The sequence below is a fragment of the Balaenoptera musculus genome, chromosome 3, assembly GCF_009873245.2.
Source record: "Balaenoptera musculus isolate JJ_BM4_2016_0621 chromosome 3, mBalMus1.pri.v3, whole genome shotgun sequence".
NCBI classification, from domain to species: Eukaryota; Metazoa; Chordata; class Mammalia; order Artiodactyla; family Balaenopteridae; genus Balaenoptera; species Balaenoptera musculus.
The window spans coordinates 95,338,799-95,360,118 of record NC_045787.1 but is presented as its reverse complement, the minus strand read 5'-3'; the positions used below and the strand labels follow the sequence as shown (position 1 = coordinate 95,360,118).

At 39.0% G+C, this 21,320-nt stretch overlaps 1 non-coding gene across 1 annotated transcript; it reads left to right on the top strand.

Moving 5' to 3' along the window:
- Window positions 1–13,611: 13,611 nt before the first annotated feature.
- Window positions 13,612–13,684, top strand: TRNAG-GCC. The gene has a single exon. It is a non-coding gene; the product is annotated as a tRNA-Gly (tRNA).
- The last annotated feature ends 7,636 nt before the right edge of the window (window positions 13,685–21,320 follow it).

The window sequence follows — 21,320 nt, the reverse complement described above, 5'->3', positions numbered from 1 at the left end:
AGACCAAAAAAATGGAACATAAAAGGTACATGCTTTAAAATTGTCTGAGTTCTAATATCACAAATCACTACATAGGCTCAGTCAACTTTCACAGTTTGAATATTTTTCAGGAATATTAATATTTTCCATTAATACATGCTCTCTCCAAGTCAGGCACTGTGCTAAGTAGTTCTCCAAAACTATTACATATATTTTATTACCATCATTTTATTTTAAAAAATATCAAATAGGTCTCAGAGAAACTGAGTAACTTGCCTAAGTCTACCCAAATACCAAATTTCATAGCTAGGAATATATCTAGATATTAATAACTATAACTTTGTTATTCAATTTCCTGAGTCAGACTGTTGGGATGTGGGACCCATAATTTTAAGGATATTCTGATGCACAACTAGCACAAGTAATCACTACCTTATACCTACAGCGTACAAAGACATACTTGCAAAAGCCTTGGAAAGTTGAATCAGCACCAAAATAACTGTATCTAAAAAAACCAAAAATGAAACAAGCCAAAAGTCCACCTCATTATTTGGGCCCTGAACTCAAATCAATATTTCTCTAAACATTGAGAATGAACCTAATTATATATTTCAGTTAATTTAGGCACATATGTCTAGTCAAGCTCCGTCTGATGTAGACAGGGAACAGTCAGATAGCAGCCCCTTCTCCCTTTTGAGACGTCTGTATTTCTCACCTCTCATTTATTCATTTAAATGCCTATGTCTCCAAGGCAGAACCACTAAAGCAATAAAAGAGCACAAATGAAAATGCACTGAAATAAGAATGTGTTATAAATATAAAAAACAAATAGGGCTTCCCTGATGGCACAGTGGTTGAGAATTTGCCTGCTAATGCAGGGGACACGGGTTCGAGCCCTGGTCTGGGAAGATCCCAATGCCGCGGAGCAACTAGGCCCGTGAGCCACAACTACTGAGCCTGCGCATCTGGAGCCTGTGCTCTGCAACAAGAGAGGCCGCGATAGTGACAGGCCCGCGCACCAAGATGAAGAGTGGCCCCCGCTTGCCACGACTAGAGAAAGCCCTCGCACAAAAACGAAGACCCAACACAGCCAAAAAATAAACAAATAAATGAATAAATAAAAAGTCATTTAAATAAATAAAAGCCATCCAGATTGTGTGTATCAGTAGTTAATTCCTTTACATTAAAAAAAAATTATATATATATAAAAACAAATAAATATAAGGAGGAAGACATGTTATAAGAGTAGAGAGAAGACCCATATTAAGTGCAGAGCTATCTTAAAAAGGATCTCTAAAGGTAGAACTTTCCATCTCCACCCACATTGTCATTCTTTTGATTTTGTCCACATGTATGGCATAGATGTTTTTCAAGAGCATTTTTAAGCATATCCCCTATTTTGGACAGTAATTCAGAATGGAGCAACAGTATACCATGTGAAGAATTTTGCCTTATCAAAAAAAAATCAGAAAAGTGATAGAAATAAAATTGTAGCAAATAATAAAACAGAGAAGATAAATGTGAGTTAGAGAAGCAGGAACACATCTGACTATATAATGAAAGAGAAATCAACTAAACTATCATGAAAATATGGAATTAAAGAGCTAAAAGAAAATGGCATTTCCGCATTACTAAAAAAGAAGGGGTTGAGCACTTTTACTCAGGAGATTTATTAACTTATACCAAAATTAGTTAAATAATAACAAAAGTAACAATCAGTTATACAGTGAGGCACTGTGTTAGACATTTACATTCATTTAATTTTTGTAACAATTCTCTAAAATAGGTATAATTCACATTTTACTGAGGGAAAAAACTAAGACTCAGAGAAGTTAAGTAATTTGTCTGAAACTGCCTGTCAAAGGTAGCAGAACCAAGACCAGATCAGGCATGAAGGGATAGAACCTTATAAAATGGACAAAACACTTCTCTGGTAAGACCCATAAAGTAGTTATCAGAAGAAAGGTAGTGGGTGGACTGAAATATTTTATTCAATATTCAATAGCACATGCCCAATACCTACTTTGGCTTAGGCTTTCACTAGAAATGGCCCCTTTCAGGTCATTAATATTGATCTAGAATAGGATGAGTGAGACACATGGATAAATCAGAGGATCTCTGTTATCCAATCTCTCAACATGAGCTAAAAACTGTTTTAAATAATACATAATTTGAAAGAGCAAACTAAACCAGAACTGAAAAAAATAATTGAAAAAGAAGTCACAATTGATGTAATAGAATTCAGAAAACCATTAGAAAAATCATTTTAGAATTTAAGACTAAACTATGAAAAACACATATGCATATAAGCACGACAGATAATGACTAAAAAGAACAGAAGGTAAAAAGAAATTTTTTTAAAAATCAAAGAGAAGTGAAAAGAATATATAAAAAATATGAGAAAAGGTAACAGATGTAGGAAATAGACTAAATGATCCAAAACACCAACATTATGTGATTCCCTGAAAAAGAAATCTAAATCAGAGAACAAAAACACTGAAAGTTATAATGCAAGAAAACTCTGAGATTAAAATTTAAAAAAGACTTGAAACTACAGATTGAAGGAATACAATGCAAATATAGACAAATAGACCCACAATTGCCAATAGTGAGATGTATTCTGGTAAAACTACTGGAATTACAACAAAAAGTCCTTTGGACATCCAGCAAAAACATGAAAACACGTACAAGGGAAAGAAAATTAGGTTGTCAGACTTCTCAATAACAGTACTTCAGCTCAGAAGATAAGAGAATAATATAAAGGAAAGGAAAGGAAAGGGAAGGGAAGGGGAGGGGAGGGGAGGGGAGGGGAGGGGAGGGGAGGGGAGGGGAGGGAAGGGAAGGGAAGGGAAGGGAAGGGAAGGAAAGGAAAGGAAAGGAAAGGAAAGGAAAGGAAAGGAAAGGAAAGGAAAGGAAAGGAAAGGTGAGCCTAAGAGTCAATCCAGCCAAACTAACTTTCAACCATAAATTCTTCAGATTAACTGTTATGACAACCAACTACTTAGGACATTCTGCTCTTGTTAGCACTTTATAAAGAACTTACTAGAGAATGGACTTTAGAAAACAAAATGAATGGAGAAACAACAAAAGGCCTGGTGGTGAACATTCAATATATATTTACCTGTAGGACTGTAAAAACATATGGTTTTAAATGATGGATTACAGCATGTAGAAACTATATGTTCTGACAATGTAGATATAGTAATTTATCAAAAAGGGGGAAAAGTGAAAAGAATACATAAAAATTATCTCACAAGGAAATGGCTCACTTGATTATGGAAGTGCCACTATCTTGCCATCTATAAGCTAGAGACCCAGGAAAGCCAGTGGTGTAATTCAGTCTGAGTCTAAGGGCCTGAGAATTTGGTGGGGTGGTGGCAGGGGAAATGACGATGTCAATGCCAGTCCAAGGGAGGGCAGGAGACGAAATATCCCAGCTCCAGCAGTGAGGAAGGGGGGGGGGGAAGGGAAATGCACCTCCCTCTGCCTTTTGTTCTATTCAAGGCCTTCAGAGGACTGGATGATATGCCTACACACATTGGGCAGGGTAATCTACTGAGTCCACTGATTTAAATGTCAATCTCCTCCAGAGCCCTCACAGACACACCCAGAAGTAATGTTTAATCTGGGCATCCCTTAGACAGTCAACTTGACACATATAATTAACCATCACAGAAGCTCTCAGTAATATCTTTGTAATTTTAAATAAATCTAAAACTATTATAAAATTAAAAGTTTTTTTTAAAGAATTCAGAAACATATCAGCCAATCAAAATGTATGGATTTTAATTTGATTCTGATAATTTAAAAACTCTGACATTTATGAGGTAATTAGAATTGTCAACACTGGCTATTTAAAGTTATTAAGTACTATCTATAAATTTTTGGATAATATTTTGTTTTCTTAAAAAAGAATACTTTTGCAATAGCAACGCAAACTAAAATATCTATGGATGAGATAATTTAATCCCCCCTGCTGTGGATTAAGAGTGGATTAGGGGAAGTAAGTAAATTTAAGGATGGAGCCAAACTTGCCGGAGTTGAAGGTTGCTTGCAGTGGGTTATGGGTGTATGGGTCTCCCTGTATTTTTCTGTCTGCTTTGTATATGGTAGACATTTACCTAATGAAATTTTAAGAAAAAAAAACTCTCATAAGGAAATATACACAACTTAACTATGGTAGTGAGGGATTAAGAGTAAACAAAATTAGGGAGAGGGGCAAGATGGCGGAAGAGTAAGACGCGGAGATCACCTTCCTTCCCACAGATACATTAGAAATACATCTACACGTGGAACTGCTCCTACAGAACACCCACTGAACGCTGGCAGAAGACGTCAGACCTCCCAAAAGGCAAGAGACTCCCCACGTGCTTGGGTAGGGCAAAAGAAAAAAGAAATAACAGAGACAAAAGAATAGGGACGGGACCTGCACCAGTGGGAGGGAGCTGTGAAGGAGGAAAGGTTTCCACGCACTAGGAAGCCCCTTCGTGGGCAGAGACTGCGGGTGGCAGAGGGGGGAAGCTTCGGAGCCGCGGAGGAGAGCACAGCCACAGGGGTGCGGAGGGCAAAGCGGAGAGATTCCCGCACAGAGGCTCGGCGCCGAGCAGCACTCACCAGCCCAAGAGGCTTGTCTGCTCACCCGCCGGAACAGGCAGGGGCTGGGAGCTGAGGCTCAGGCTTCGGTACTAGCTGGGAGGGAGTCCGGGAAAAAGTCTGCAGCTGCCGAAGAGGCAAGAGACTTTTCCTTGCCTCTTTGTTTCGTGGCGCGCAAGGAGAGGGGATTCAGAGCACCACCTAAACGAGCTCCAGAGACGGGCGCGAGCCACGGCGATCAGCGCGGGCCCCAGAGACGGGCACGAGCCACGGCTATCAGCGCAGACCCCAGAGGCGGGCGCGAGCTGCGGCTAACAGTGCGGACCCCAGAGACGGGCGTGAGCCGCGGTTATCAGCGCGGACCCCAGAGACAGGCGGGAGACGCTAAAGTTGCTGCTGCCGCCACCAAGAAGCCTGTGTGCGAGCACAGGTCACTCTCCACACTGCCCCTCCCGGGAGCCTGTGCAGCTCGCCACTGCCAGGGTCCCGTGATCCAGGGACAACTTTGCCTCAGGCTGCTGCAACGTCAGGCGGCCTCTGCCGCTGCAGGCTCGCCCCGCCTCCCCCGTACCGCTCCCTCCCCCCGGCCTGAGTGAGCCAGAGCCCCCGAAGCAGCTGCTCCTTTAACCCCGTCCTGTCTGGGTAGGGAACAGACGCCCTCAGGCGACCTACACGCAGAGGCAGGTCCAAATCCAAAGCTGAACTCCGGGAGCTGTACGAAGAAAGAAGAGAAAGGGAAGTCTCTCCCAGCAGCCTCAGAAGCAGCGGATTAAAGCTCCACAAACAACTTGATGTGCCTGCATCTGTTGAATACCTGAATAGACAACGAATCATCCCAAATTCAAGAGGTGGACTTTGGGAGCAGAATATATTAATTTTTCGCCTTTTCCTTTTTTTGTGAGTGTATATGTGTATGCTTCTGGGTGAGATTTTGTCTGTATAGCTTTGCTTTCACCATTAGTCCTAGGGTTAGGTACGTCCGTGTTTTCGTTTTTTTTTTTTAACTCAAAAAAAATTTTTTTTCCTAATAAATGTTTTCTTAATAATTTTTTCCTTATTTTCTATTTTTAGAAATTAAAAAAATTTTTAATAAGTTTTTTCATATTTTTTATTTTAAAAAATTAAACATTTTTTTAATACTTTTGTTCTTATTTTTTACTACAAAAAATTAATGAATCTATTTTTAAAAATTAAAAAAATTTTTTTTTCTGAATACATTTATTCTTAATAATTTCTTTTCTTATTTTTTATTATAATAGCTTTATTTTATTTTATTTTATCCTCTTTCTTTCTTTCTTTCTATTTTTTTCTCCCTTTTATTCTGAGCCATGTGGACAAAAGGCTCTTGGTGCTCCAGCCAGGCATCAGGGCTGTGCCTCTGAGGTGGGAGAGCCAACTTCAGGACACTGGTCCAAAAGAGACCTCCCAGCTCCACGTAACACCAAACGGCGAAAATCTCTCAGAGATCTCCATCTCAACATCAAGACCCAGCTTCACTCAACGACCAGCAAGCTACAGTGCTGGACACCCTATGCCAAACAACTAGCAAGACAGGAATACAGCCCCATCCATTAGCAGAGAGGCTGCCTAAAATCATAATAAGGCCACAGACACCCCAAAACACACCACCAGACGTGGACGTGCCCACCAGAAAGACAAGATCCAACCTCATCCACTAGAACACAGGCACTGGTCCCCTCCACCAGGAAGCCTACACAACGCACTGAACCAACCTTAGCCACTGGGGACAGATACCAAAAACAACGGGAACTATGAACCTGCAGCCTGTGAAAAGGAGACCCCAAACACAGTAAGATAAGCAAAATGAGAAGACAAAAAACCATACAGCAGGTGAAGGAGCAGGGTCAAAACACACCAGACCTAACAAATGAAGAGGAAATAGGCAGTCTACCTGAAAAAGAATTCAGGATAATGAGAGTAAAGATGATCCAAAATCTTGGAAATAGAATAGACAAAATGCAAGAACCATTTAACAAGCATGTAGAAGAAATAAAGAGGAACCAAGCAACGATGAAAAACACAATAAATGAAATTAAAAATACTCTAGACGGGATCAATAGCAGAATAACTGAGGCAGAAGAACGGATAAGTGACCTGGAAGATAAAATAGTGGAAATAACTACTGCAGAGCAGAATAAAGAAAAAAGAATGAAAAGAACTGAGGACAGTCTCAGAGACCTCTGGGACAACATTAAACGCACCAACATTCGAATTATAGGGGTTCCAGAAGAAGAAGAGAAAAAGAAAGGGACTGAGAAAATATTTGAAGAGATTATAGTTGAAAACTTCCCTAATATGGGAAAGGAAATAGTTAATCAAGTCCTGGAAGCACAGAGAGTCCCATACAGGATAAATCCAAGGAGAAACACGCCAAGACACATATTAATCAAACTATCAAAAATTAAATATAAAGAAAACATATTAAAAGCAGCAAGGGAGGGGCTTCCCTGGTGGCGCAGTGGTTGAGAATCTGCCTGCTAATGCAGGGGACACGGGTTCGAGCCCTGCTCTGGGAAGATCCCACATGCCACGGAGCAGCTGGGCCCGTGAGCCACAACTGCTGAGCCTGCGCGTCTGGAGCCTGTGCCCCGCAACGGGAGGGGCCACGATAGTGAAAGGCCCGCGCACCGCAATGAAGAGCGGTCCCCGCACCGCGATGAAGAGTGGCCCCCGCTTGCCGCAACTAGAGAAAGCCCTCGCACGAACCGAAGACCCAACACAGCCAAAAAAAATAAATAAATAAATAAAAGCAGCAAGGGAAAAACAACAAATAACACACAAGGGAATCCCCATAAGGTTAACAGCTGATCTTTCAGCAGAAACTCTGCAAGCCAGAAGGGAGTGGCAGGATATACTTGAAGTCATGAAGGAGAAAAACCTACAACCAAGATTACTCTACCCAGCAAGGATCTCATTCAGATTTGATGGAGAAATTAAAACCTTTACAGACAAGCAAAAGCTGAGAGAGTTCAGCACCACCAAACCAGCTTTACAACAAATGCTAAAGGAACTTCTCTAGGCAAGAAACACAAGAGAAGGAAAACACCTACAATAACAAACCCAAAACATTTAAGAAAATGGGAATAGGAACATACATATCGATAATTACCTTGAATGTAAATGGATTAAATGCTCCCACCAAAAGACACAGACTGGCTGAATGGATACAAAACAAGACCCATATATATGCTGTCTACAAGAGACCCACTTCAGACCTAGAGACACATACAGACTGAAAGTGAGGGGATGGAAAAAGATATTCCATGCAAATGGAAATCAAAAGAAAGCTGGAGTAGCAATTCTCATATCAGACAAAATAGACTTTAAAATAAAGACTATTACAAGAGACAAAGAAGGACACTATATAATGATCAAGGGATCGATCCAAGAAGAAGATATAACAATTGTAAATATTTATGCACCCAACATAGGAGCACCTCAGTACATAAGGCAAATACTAACAGCCATAAAAGGGGAAATCGACAGTAACACAATCATAGTAGGGGACTTTAACACCCCACTTTCACCAATGGACAGATCATCCAAAATGAAAATAAATAAGGAAACACAAGCTTTAAATGATACATTAAACAAGATGGACTTAATTGATATTTATAGGACATTCTATCCAAAAATAACAGAATACACATTTTTCTCAAGTGCTCATGGAATATTCTCCAGGATAGATCATCTCTTGGGTCACAAATCAAGCCTTGGTAAATTTAAGAAAATTGAAATCGTATCAAGTATCTTTTCTGACCACAACGCTATGAGACTAGATATCAATTACAGGAAAAGGTCTGTAAAAAATACAAACACATGGAGGCTACACAATACACTACTTAATAACGAAGTGATCACTGAAGAAATCAAAGAGGAAATCAAAAAATACCTAGAAACAAATGACAATGGAGACACGACAACCCAAAACCTATGGGACGCAGCAAAAGCAGTGCTAAGAGGGAAGTTTATAGCAATACAAGCCTACATCAAGAAACAGGAAACATCTCGAATAAACAACCTAACCTTGCACCTAAAGCAATTAGAGAAAGAGGAGCAAGAAAACCCCAAAGCTAGCAGAAGGAAAGAAATCATAAAGATCAGATCAGAAATAAATGAAAAAGAAATGAAGGAAACAATAGCAAAAATCAATGAAACTAAAAGCTGGTTCTTCGAGAAGATAAACAAAATTGATAAACCATTAGCCAGACTCATCAAGAGAAAAAGGGAGAAGACTCAAATCAATAGAATTAGAAATGAAAAAGGAGAAGTAACCACTGACACTGCAGAAATACAAACGATCATGAGAGATTACTACAAGCAACTCTATGCCAATAAAATGGACAACCTGGAAGAAATGGACAGATTCTTAGAAATGCACAACCTACCGAGACTGAACCAGGAAGAAATAGAAAATATGAACAGACCAATCACAAGCACTGAAATTGAAACTGTGATTAAAAATCTTCCAACAAACAAAAGCCCAGGACCAGATGGCTTCACAGGCGAATTCTATCAAACATTTAGAGAAGAGCTAACACCTATCCTTCTCAAACTCTTCCAAAATATTGCAGAGGGAGGAACACTCCCCAACTCATTCTATGAGGCCACCATCATCCTGATACCAAAACCAGACAAAGATGTCACAAAGAAAGAAAACTACAGGCCAATATCACTGATGAACATAGATGCAAAAATCCTCAACAAAATACTAGTAAACAGAATCCAACAGCACATTAAAAGGATTATACACCATGAATAAGAAGGGTTTATTCCAGGAATGCAAGAATTCTTCAATATATGCAAATCAATCAACATGATACATCATATTAACAAATTGAAGGAGAAAAACCATATGATCATCTCAGTAGATGCAGAGAAAGCTTTCAACAAAATTCAACACCTATTTATGATAAAAGTCCTACAGAAAGTAGGCATAGAGGGAAGTTTCCTCAACATAATAAAGGCCATATATGACAAACCCACAGCCAACATTGTCCTCAATGGTGAAAAACTGAAACCATTTCCACTAAGATCAGGAACAAGACAAGGTTGCCCACTCTCACCACTATTATTCAACATAGTTTTGGAAGTGTTAGCCACAGCAATCAGAGAAGAAAAAGAAATAAAAGGAATCCAAATCAGAAAAGAAGAAGCAAAGCTGTCACTGTTTGCAGATGACATGATACTATACATAGAGAATCCTAAAACTGGCACCAGAAAACTACTAGAGGTAATCAATGAATTTGGTAAAGTAGCAGGATACAAAATTAATGCACAGAAATCTCTTGCATTCCTATATGCTAATGATGAAAAATCTGAAAGTGAAATTAAGAAAACACTCCCGTTTACCACTGCAACAAAAAGAATAAAATATCTAGGAATAAACCTACCTAAGGAGACAAAAGACCTGTATGCAGAAAATTATAGGACACTGGTGAAAGAAATTAAAGATGATACAAATAGATGGAGAGATATACCATGTTCTTGGATTGGAAGAAACAACATTGTGAAAATGACTCTACTACCCAAAGCAATCTACAGATTGAATGCAATCCCTATCAAACTACCACTGGCATTTTTCACAGAACTAGAACAAAAAATTTCACAATTTGTATGGAGACACAAAAGACCCCGAATAGCCAAAGCAATCTTGAGAACGAAAAATGGAGCTGGAGGAATCAGGCTCCCTGACTTCAGACTATATTACAAAGCTACAGTAATCAAGACAGTTTGGTACTGGCACAAAAACAGAAATATAGATCAATGGAACAGGATAGAAAGCCCAGAGATAAACCCACACACATATGGTCACCTTATCTTTGATAAAGGAGGCAAGCATATACAGTGGAGAAAAGAAAGCCTCTTCAATAAGTGGTGCTGGGAAAATTGGACAGGTACATGTAAAAGTATGAAATTAGAACACTCCCTGACACCATGCACAAAAATAAACTCCAAATGGATTAAAGACCTAAGTGTAAGGCCAGACACTATCAAACTCTTAGAGGAAAACATAGGCAGAACACTCTATGACATACATCACAGCAAGATTCTTTTTGACCCAGCTCCCAGAGAAATGGAAATAAGAACACAAATAAACAAATGGGACCTAATGAAACTTAAAAGCTTTTTCACAGCAAAGGAAACCATAAACAAGACCAAAAGACAACCCTCAGAATGGGAGAAAATATTTGCAAATAAAGCAACTGACAAAGGATTAATCTCCAAGATTTACAAGCAGCTCATGCAGCTCAATAACAAAAAAACAAACAACCCAATCCAAAAATGGGCAGAAGACTTAAATAGACATTTCTCCGAAGAAGATATACAGATGGCCAACAGACACATGAAAGAATGCTCAACATCATTAATCATTAGAGAAATGCAAATCAAAACTACAATGAGGTATCATCTCACACCGGTCAGAATGGCCATCATCAAAAAATCTACAAACAATAAATGCTGGAGAGGGTGTGGAGAAAAGGGAACCCTCTTCCACTGTTGGTGGGAATGTAAATTGATTCAGCCACTATGGAGAACAGTATGGAGGTTCCTTAAAAAACTAAAAATAGAACTACCATATGACCCAGCAATCCCACTACTGGGCATATACCCTGAGAAAACCATAATTCAAAAAGAGTCATGTACCAAAATGTTCATTGCAGCTCTATTTACAATAGCCAGGACATGGAAGCAACCTAAGTGTCCATCATCGAATGAATGGATAAAGAAGATGTGGCACATATATACAATGGAATATTACTCAGCCATAAAAAGAAATGAAATGGAGGTATTTGTAATGAGGTGGATGGAGTTAGAGTCTGTCATACAGAGTGAAGTAAGTTAGAAAGAGAAAAACAAATACAGTATGCTAACACATATATATGGAATCTAAGGAAAAAAAAAAAAAAGGCCATGAAGAACCTAGTGGCAAGATGGGAATAAAGACACAGACCTACTAAAGAATGGACTTGAGGATATGGGGAGGGGGAGGGGTGAGATGTGACAGGATGAGAGAGTGTCATGGACATATATACACTACCAAATGTAAAATAGATAGCTAGTGGGAAGCAGCCGCATAGCACAGGGAGATCAGCACGGTGCTTTGTGACCGTCTGGGGGGGTGGGATGGGGAGGGTGGGAGGGAGGGAGATGCGGGAGGGAGGAGATATGGGAACGTGTGTATATCTGTATCTGATTCACCTTGTTATAAAGCAGAAACTAACACACCATTGTGAAGCAATTATACTTCAATATAGATGTTTAAAAAAAAAAAAGAGTAAACAAAATTAAAAACAAACCAAACTTCTCTCAAAGTTAATAAAGAGCAGTTTAGCAAAAACACTTCAAAATTACATAAACTTGAATTCTTTAAATACAATAGTTTCATTATCCTTAATAACAACAAAATACCCTTCATTAACAGACCATCTGGGTCCTGACCTTGCCACCATACCTTTCATTCCTATCTGCACAGTTACCAAGATAAAGGGTAGCAATGCATGCAGATAAAAAAGAAAAATGCTGCCCCTGAGCTAATACTGAATTAAACTAGTAGATGGCAAGCAGCAGGGAGATGCACAGCTGGAATGTCAAGTAAGACAGCACAGGGGTTACATGTGAGTGAGGCCAATCATGGGATGTTAGGTACAGACTCTCTGCCTCTTCAAAAGCATTGTAAATAATTAATAATGGGTTGCCTTTTTTTTTTTTTTAAGAATAAAACTGGTAGTACAGATGAAAGTCTAAATTAGTACTAAAAATAAATTTTATCCTATATCTTTTCCTAACCAGCAAAGCCAGTCTTTAAAGATAGATATTTATACGTATAAGGTATCTATGAAACTACAGAGCAATGCACCACACACACACACACATTATTTTGCATTAAAAATCAACAAGAAGATGACATATCAAATGTAAACCTCATACTTAAATAAATGCAATGAAAAATTGGGAGAATTTAAATAGAGCCTTTATGAGACAGTAAAGAGGGCTCTCAAGTGTAACTGAAACTCAAATTGTATAATAAAAGAGGTTTAAAACTTTTCTGGCTTCATGCTTTTTACACATCATTAATATCTACCACTTCAAGTCACTTCAAATTAGGCAACCCAGCAGTTAAGTTCATAGTTTCCTTGCTTCAAGAAAAGAATAAAAATGTGAGGAAAAAAAAGATTAAAAATACAGCATTTTAGTGCTGAAATATGGGAATGTGGGGCAAGAAACATAAAGGAAAATAGAAAGATACTGAACTAAGCACTCCTGGGGATGGAAGCTCTTCTGTGTCCCCCGTTTCTTGTTTGTAGGGAATAGGCTCCAGCCTCCATGACCTTCCCTGAGTTCCAAAGGTCAGGTTCAAACAGTTGCTAGTTGGGAAGGGAGGGGATGCAGAGAAAGGGAGGGGCAGTCAAGAAACAATAGTGCAGGCTTTGGACAGATCCTGGTTCCCCCTCACGGGGTGCACAAAACAGTATCTTTGGGCTTCCCTGGTGGTGCAGTGGTTGAGAGTCGGCCTGCCAATGTAGGGGACACGGGTTCGAGCCCTGGTCTGGGAAGATCCCATGTGCCGCGGAGCAGCTGGGCCCATGAGCCACAATTACTGAGCCTGCGCGTCTGGAGCCTGTGTTCCGCAACAAGAGAGGCCGCGATAGTGAGAGGCCCGCGCACCGCGATGAAGAGTGGCCCTCCGCTTGCCACAACTGGGGAGAAAGCCCTCGTGCAGAAACGAAGACCCAACACAGCCATAAATAAATAAATGAATAAATTTTTTTTAAAAATGTAAATGTACAAAACAGTATCTTTGAGCTCTTCTGGAGAACTAAAACCCCCAACAAAGGGAAGATGTTAACTACTTGATGACGCATTCTTCATTCCAGAGAGAGGACCACAGTTTGATAAGCTCAGAAGCTCATCAGACCACCTGAGGCCAGGTTAAAAGATGCAGGCCCTGCACACACACTGATCCTTATGAGTAACCCCACCCTTCAACCGTTGCTATAAAACTCACCAGGGACTTCCCTGGTGTTCCAGTGGTTAAGACTCTGCACTGCCAATGCAGCGGGCACAGGTTCAATCCCTGGTCGGGGAGTTAAGATCCCGCATGCCATATGGTGTGGCCAATTAATTAATTAATTAATTAAATTAACGTTTTAAAACAAAAAACTCCTCACAAACACCTCCCCTGCCCAGGTTGGGACACACAATTTTTCAGGTCATGAGCCCACTTTGCCTGGCAAAGCAGTAAGCTATTCTTTTCTACTTCACCCAAGACTCTGTCTCTGAGATTCGACTCAGCACCAGTGCACAGAGGCCGTTTTTGGCATCAATACTGAACTGAAATTCTGTGGCTCTACAGATGTCATCTCACTTCTATAATTTTCAGCTTTGTGAAGATTAGTAATGGTTGAAAATGTGTAAAATTGTAAACCATGTTGAACAAAGGGGACAAGCCTCTATATGCTGGTGACAAGGACTCAAGGGAGACAGAGCAGTCACTAGCTGACTGAGTTAGGGTTTTTAAAGGAGGCATCTCCATGTCAGAAAAAGAAATGGGAAACTCTTACAATAATTTATTCTACTGAGACTTTTGGGGATAGTTTGTAATTTGAATTCATATGTGACATATGTATGAGATAAAATTCGTATTTTATGGCAAGACAAGAAAAATTTAAACATAAAAATTCTTCTCTGCCCTCTGGCCTCCTCTCTCCCTTCACTGTGCATTGTGTGTCTACATCATGCATTGACCAAACCTCCCCCATCAGCAGGAATAGCTGCTCAACCACAAAGAGCAACATTCTCCCAGCAGCAACAAGACAACTGAAAAGCTAACACTCCTTCTTGAGCTTGTAAGGGGTCACATGACCCACCAGGAAGACACTTAGATCTGGATTATGTAAACTGTCAATAATATGTCATTTGATGTACGGCCCTCTGTCTCAAAAAACTTATATAACTGTGCCTTGATTTCTAACAGGCAGAACTGTTCTCAGAGCTTTCTGAGATGCTCTTCCTGGGTTATAATCCTCAAATTTGGCTCAAATAAATTTTTCCAATTCTTTCTTAGACCAACTGATTAATTTTTGGTTGACATATGTTATATTTTGTTCTGTGTTAGCATATATCCACACAGATTTACATGCTATGTACTATTATTTATGAGTATGGAGAAATTTAAGCCCAAGTCCTGATAACCAAAATTGTTTTGAGTTTTCCATCTCAAAAAATGTATAAATATGTGGCCCAAATCCTGGCAATAGGCATAGGTCATTTTGAGCTGTGAAGTTTAAGGGAACAGAGAAGTTTCCGGAAACATTTGGGAGTCCAGGATACAATCACAAACATTATTGTAGTATAAATCATGGACATTTTTTTAATATTATCAGAAAGATATAGGGAGGTTTATTTGTGAACACCAGAAGATAACCAAGCAAAATGGAGAAAAAATATGGAGAAAGAGGTGAAATGATTTCTTCAATGTTGATTTTGTTGCCAAGAGTTTCAATTAAGGAAGAAAATGCAATAGACGAAATGGATACATGGCTTCAAGGCATCTTACCGAATATTTAACTCAAATTGGCTTGAAAATGAACACTATCACCTCACAGAAACTGTAAGCTTGGCTGAAAGAAGATAAACTAAAAATACTGATCAAATCAAGGTAAATGAAGTGACTAGAATTGTAGACACTTAAGTCAATATTTGGCTGATTTTTCCCTGCAAATGTTTTCTCTTACAAATGTAGCTATAAGATGTTCACACGGGTGATATTCCCCCCTCCTTTAATACGAATGCCTTGGAAGAAGAGGTGATATGCAGACTATAGGAGATGCAGTCATGGTCTCCTTTTGTTGTAGTGAGGATGAAGTTCATACTAAGTAAGCAAAGAGCATGTGTAGACAAGAATAGGAAAGAAAACTCATCCCCAAAATGGCATGCACAGTTTATCAGAATAAATACTGAGATGTGTCAAGAAGAGCTAGGAGTGAAATTGACAGCCCTTATCGTCTCTGCATATGTGGTCAAATCAAATGTATTTCTAAGTTCAGAAGTGTAACTGAGCAGGATCCTTCCTGGGACAGACCCCTCCCCCATATCCTCGGCTTTAGCTCCTTTCTGAAGTACCTAGATAGCAGTATCCAATGCAGGTTTCCTGAGTTGTTTTACAGATGCTAAAACCCCTACCAGATAAAAGACTCTCTTGATGACCATGAGCACATACTCCCTAGGCCTACTAGAACCTAAGGATTAATGATGTTAACCCCTCTGGCATGGCCCTGTTACCTAACCACCAACCAATCAGAGAACTGTGCACAAGCTGATCACATACCTTGCGACTCCCCTCCCTCACCTTGCCTTTAAAAATGCTTTCCTGAATCCCATCAGGGAGTTTGGGCTTTCTGAGCACTAGCTGTCCCAGACAACTTACAGTGTGGCTTACAATAAACACCGCACTTCCCTTCACCACAACCCAGTGTCAGTAGATTGGCTTTATTGCACGAGGGTGAGTACACACAAGTTTGGTTCAGTAACAATAATAGTTTCATTCAAGTGTATTTGAACTGGCTTAAGAGGCCAAAAATCATGGTTGCTTAAACCACCAAGATTTAGTCCAGGGAAAAGTCTGTTAGTAATTAAATCATAGAGGGAATAAGAAATTTATCTTGAAGGAGGAGAGAGAAAGTGACATCAGTGCAGTTGAATAAACTTTTCTGGTTGAAGTACAGAGTTATATTCCATGAACATTCATGGTGCACAGCTCCAAACCCTTTTCTCTTCTTGTTGCCAAGCCACCTAGAGCAAGGAAAGATTTATCTCCATTCAGGGAAGCTTGCTGGGGGTGCTATCAAAGAGAATGTTGCCAAGAAAGCTGAAAAAGAAATAAATTTTTTATTGCCATTTGAGAAGGTTTAGTAGACATATATTGCCCTTTCTCTGATAAGGACAAAAGGAAATTATGGCCCAGAGTTAAGCTCCCCTAAAAGGATTTTTGACACCACTTTTTATTTTTTAATATTACGAAAACAAATGAGGAAATACTAAAGGAGCTACTTGAAGTAACTCGCTCTAATATTTCTCACTCTAAAATTTAGATTGTAAATAGTAATTTCATAATCTAACTCTAGTTTTCCCCATCTGCCTTTAAGATAAAGGTCATAAACTGGCAGCTCATGAGTAAGTCTGGCCCATCTGATATGCCATCAAAAGTTTTAAAGAAATAATAAATTTTATATAAACATTTAAAAATTGGGTTAAAAATCTCAATCTTTATCTTTTACTTGGAATAAACAATGATTAGGAATCCTAATCAGCTGAAGCTGAGTTGCTCCAGCCAGCTTTCAATAAAGCAGCTCTCTTTATCTCCCAACATTTCCCATCTGAGTCACTTTTTCCTTTCATTTCTACTACCTGCCCCTGCAGGTTACTGAGATTTTGAGTCATGCAAACTCATATCCTTATTCATGTATTACATTCTTTAAGTAGAAAATAATTTTTCACTTATTTCACGTGGGGAAATAGCCACGTTGAGATTTCTATATGGTCAAAAACTACTGGCTGAAGACATTATCAGAATGCACCCATGTGAGCTCGAGATGTAGGACCTAGGAAAAAGGACCTAGGCTCCATGGTCTTTCCAAAACTTAAAAAAGAAGAAAAACACCTCACTTAATCAACCAACAAGCAAAATAGTGTACTCTTCTCAAAGTAGGGATGGGCGTCAATTTCCCTCCTAACACCTGTACTTAACTACTTTGTTCAACCCAAGTTCTAGTAATTTCTTTTACTTGTTAAATATAAGTTGCTTTAAACCCTAAAAGACTGAAACAACTAAGAGTTTTCTAAGTGTAAGACTTTGGCAAGAAGTGAAATGTATCTAGAGAACTGAAAAGCAAGTAGGTGGAAAAAGGACAACAGCCTGGAGAGTAAAGCAGGACTCTGAGAATCCATTTAGCATAAACATTCCCCAGTATCTGCCCTCTGATACAACCGAGCCCTGAATCTCAGAGGTAATTAAAATTATAAATGGTCTACCTGGCTATGCCCCCTTCTTAGATCTACACCATGCCCTGCTGCTCTGCATAGCAAGACCTAACCTGTCTATCCCAGGTCTGTGCCTAATTGAAGAGCAGATCCAGAGAGGGAGAGAACAGCTTGGGTTTTCAACTCCAAGCTGCTGGCATTCTGCAACTCCTGCATTTACTTCTGAGACCACTCAAGAGAATGCAAGCATAAAACAACTCCATCACTGAAGTTGCCAGAGGGCAATGAAAACTTCACTGGTTTGACTCTAGAAGCCCTCCCGGCACTTGTCCCTAAGGTAGGGGTGACAGGGCAGGTGTCACAGAATCGTGAACTAGAAGCTGCCTGGAAAGCTCTGGCCAGCACTCCCAATCAGGTGCCTGTGGCACCCTCCCCACCGCTAGCCCAAATGCCCCAATTAGGCGCTAACAAAGAGAAAGTTGAGCAAATACATCAGTCAGAGGGCTCCGCTGGGAAAGAGGTACATTCAAATTGATGCAAGCCCTGGAGCTGTTGAAGTCAAACACTAGGTACTCTCACAGCAAGGATTCCTGGAGGAAATGAGGGCTTGTTGAGTATGTGTGAGGACTGCCAAAGCTATCAGGGCACCAGGTTATTCCACAAACTGCAGAGGATTGTTGTCTCTGGTCTGCCAGAGGGCCAGGAATCACCGAGAGAAAACTAATGATAGGTAGCCCAGGGCTTAGAGGTAGTTTGATCGGGGAGAGAATGAAATCACAAGTCACGCAGTACATCAGGCTTGCCCCCGCTCTGCTTATTTAGAAGAAAGTACAAAATACAATAACTGGGAAAGGACTACAGTAATGCAAACTAATGTAGTTTGCTGTATTTGTTATATCATCCATTTTTGTTAGAATGAGATTTTTTTTTTTACTTTATTTGTTCTCACAACATGGCTGCACATCTCTGGGCAAATACTGTTATTTATCGGCCATACAGAGAAAAAATTTAATACATCACAAAGAATAACTCTGATGCAAATACTCACGTTTTCCCTCATCTACAGATTGCTTTTTAGCAATTTATCAATTACCTGATGCTAACTGGAAACCTAAAATATGCTGTATACTCAAATGATGGATAAAAGGAAATATTAGGAAAACTCAAGAGATGCTTTACAGCAAAACCAACTTTAGTCAAACTTTCCTTTAGACACTCAACTATTTGGGTAATTTTGTTTCTTACTTGGAATTTCTACAATTAATTTGGCCATTACTTGATATTTATAGAGTACTTTAAAATTCCCCAGTGTTTTACAATCACTGCTTAGTTTTTCTTTGCAACATTCCTAAAAGTTGTAAGCAGTAAAACTTCTCACCAGGAACTGAACAGGAAAGTCTAAACTGCCGTTAGAAAAGATATTCTTATAAGGCGTTCTGGGGGGCAAATAGAGTAAGGAAGTCAGCTGCTTATTCGTTTTACCAACTTAACTTGGAGTAAAGTCTGCCAGCATTTATTTGAACTCAGCTGTGACATTAATCTTCCATGGTTTAATTATGAGGAATTATAACAAATCCTGGCAAGGAACTAAAGTTTAATATAGGGGTCCTGAGATCAAGTCCAGAGTTGAAAGGACCTACACAGGTCAGCAACTCCAGAATAGCTCTGAAAGGCAGGCCACCTCTGACAGATGGGAACTGATTTTAAAGTTTTCCAAAAACACCCTTTCTTCAACCCTTTCCAGTTTAATATCTTTTGTTACAGAAATATTATTTTCCTAGAGCCAACTAAAATCCAGGCTTTATTTAATATAAGCTTGTTTCCTCTGGTTCATACCTCATTGGAAATGGAGAAATTTGGTTACAGACTACTTATAATAAACTTCAAAAGAAATATTACCACATGTTCCACAACTATTCACTTTTTCAATAGATGTGCTTGTTCCTAAGATGATATGACCTTAACTGGGCTTTTTACTTTGCATTTCCAGGCTCAGTTGGGACTGATCCAAACAATTTCTACATATCATGCCACAACATAGATAGTCTTTAAAAAGAGTGGCAATAGTGATTGATAGAACTTAAATAAATATTGAATTCAAAAATAAATCACAATGACACCATTGCAATACAAGCATTTAATGAGTCTCTACTATATGCTTAATACTAAGAAGTGGTTGCTTCATGTTAAAAAAAAAAAAGTACCTACAAGAAGACTGAAATATATTATGGAAATAAAAGCACATTTTAAACATTCAAACAACTGAAAAATCAATATAAGAAAAACACAAACTGTGTGGTTTAGACAGAATTAAGAGACAGGTCAATGTGAAATAAGAAAGATTTTAATGGAAGAGATGGGACTGAACTGAAACTTGAAGGAGGAGTCTATATAATAAGAGAAAGAGAAGGAAAACACATTCTCAATAAAGGAAGCAACACATGTAAAAACTACCTAATTGGAATGGCCTAGTCTTAGGTTAATGATAGAAAATGCCTATGTGAAATATTTCACACAGTGAAGCAAAGATTAACTTGAATAAATAGGGAAAACTATCCTTTAATCTCATGTAAAGGACATAATTGTTCCATGCATGAATTTTGATCTGGCTTGGAGATTAATATAAAAAGGCAAGACAATGAGCAATGACGTGTGATGTCAGTAATTTAATGAATAATGAAGACACAAATAGGTCCACCGAGAAACAGAGATGAGATAATAGGAAGGAGGTGATTTGATGGAAAAATATTTTAAGACACAAGAGAGGAAAATAAAATTAGTTTTTAAAAAGTCCATTAAAGGTAAGTCTCTTAATAAATAAAGAGAAATGAAGACAAAGATTACCATAATTAAGGAAATCTTATTGTAGAATAAATCTACCCTCTCTCCAGCTATTGTAGAAATGTCTCTTTAAGCTCCTCTCTTAGACTTATTTGCTTCTTGACCCTCTTATTTTCCTAGCTTCTCTACAAACTCTCCCAGGTTTTGCTTATTTATTCACTGGCTTCAACTCTTTTGAGCATATGTACTTCTATAAAACAAACGTGGGCCTCATATTTACTTTTCTGTTTTTGAACTTCTGGCTGAATGTTGTCAATAGATGTTTCATAGACCATCCCCAACATTCACTACATCAAAAAGAGAATTCCTACATTTTCTCCAAACCCAGAGCCTCTACAGCAAACCTCCATGTCCTCTATTCTGAGGCTATCAAATAATTTAAGTCTATTTCTCGCCCCACGTTCCTTATAGCAGCCTCTCACTGAACCTCTCTGCCTCCAACTTTTCCCATCTTTAATCTATATTTAAACCATATGTTTGATTAAGTCACTTCACTACTACAAAATTTTAGTGAGGTCTTTTTTTGGCCCTAGAACATATTCCAAATTTTATAGCATAACATCCAAGACCCCATTCTCCCTTTTCCATATTTTCTTTCCAGACACCATACAACATTAGTGTCTTGCTACTTCCAGAATATTAATCTGGAAATATCTCTCCAATATGGAGCCATGACTACAGACATTTGTCTATATCTGAAAACCTTCAACTCTGTTCCCTTGGAAAATTTTCTATTGTTCACAAGGCATCTTCTCCTTTGACCTCTCACCCAGATTTAACGAGTAGCTCCTCTAAGTGACTGCTATACTTACATATAGCTCTACTGGCAATTTATTGAGTGACCACTATACTTGCATATTGTTCTACTGTCAGCTTATCAAACTATCAGACTGCTGGTCCAC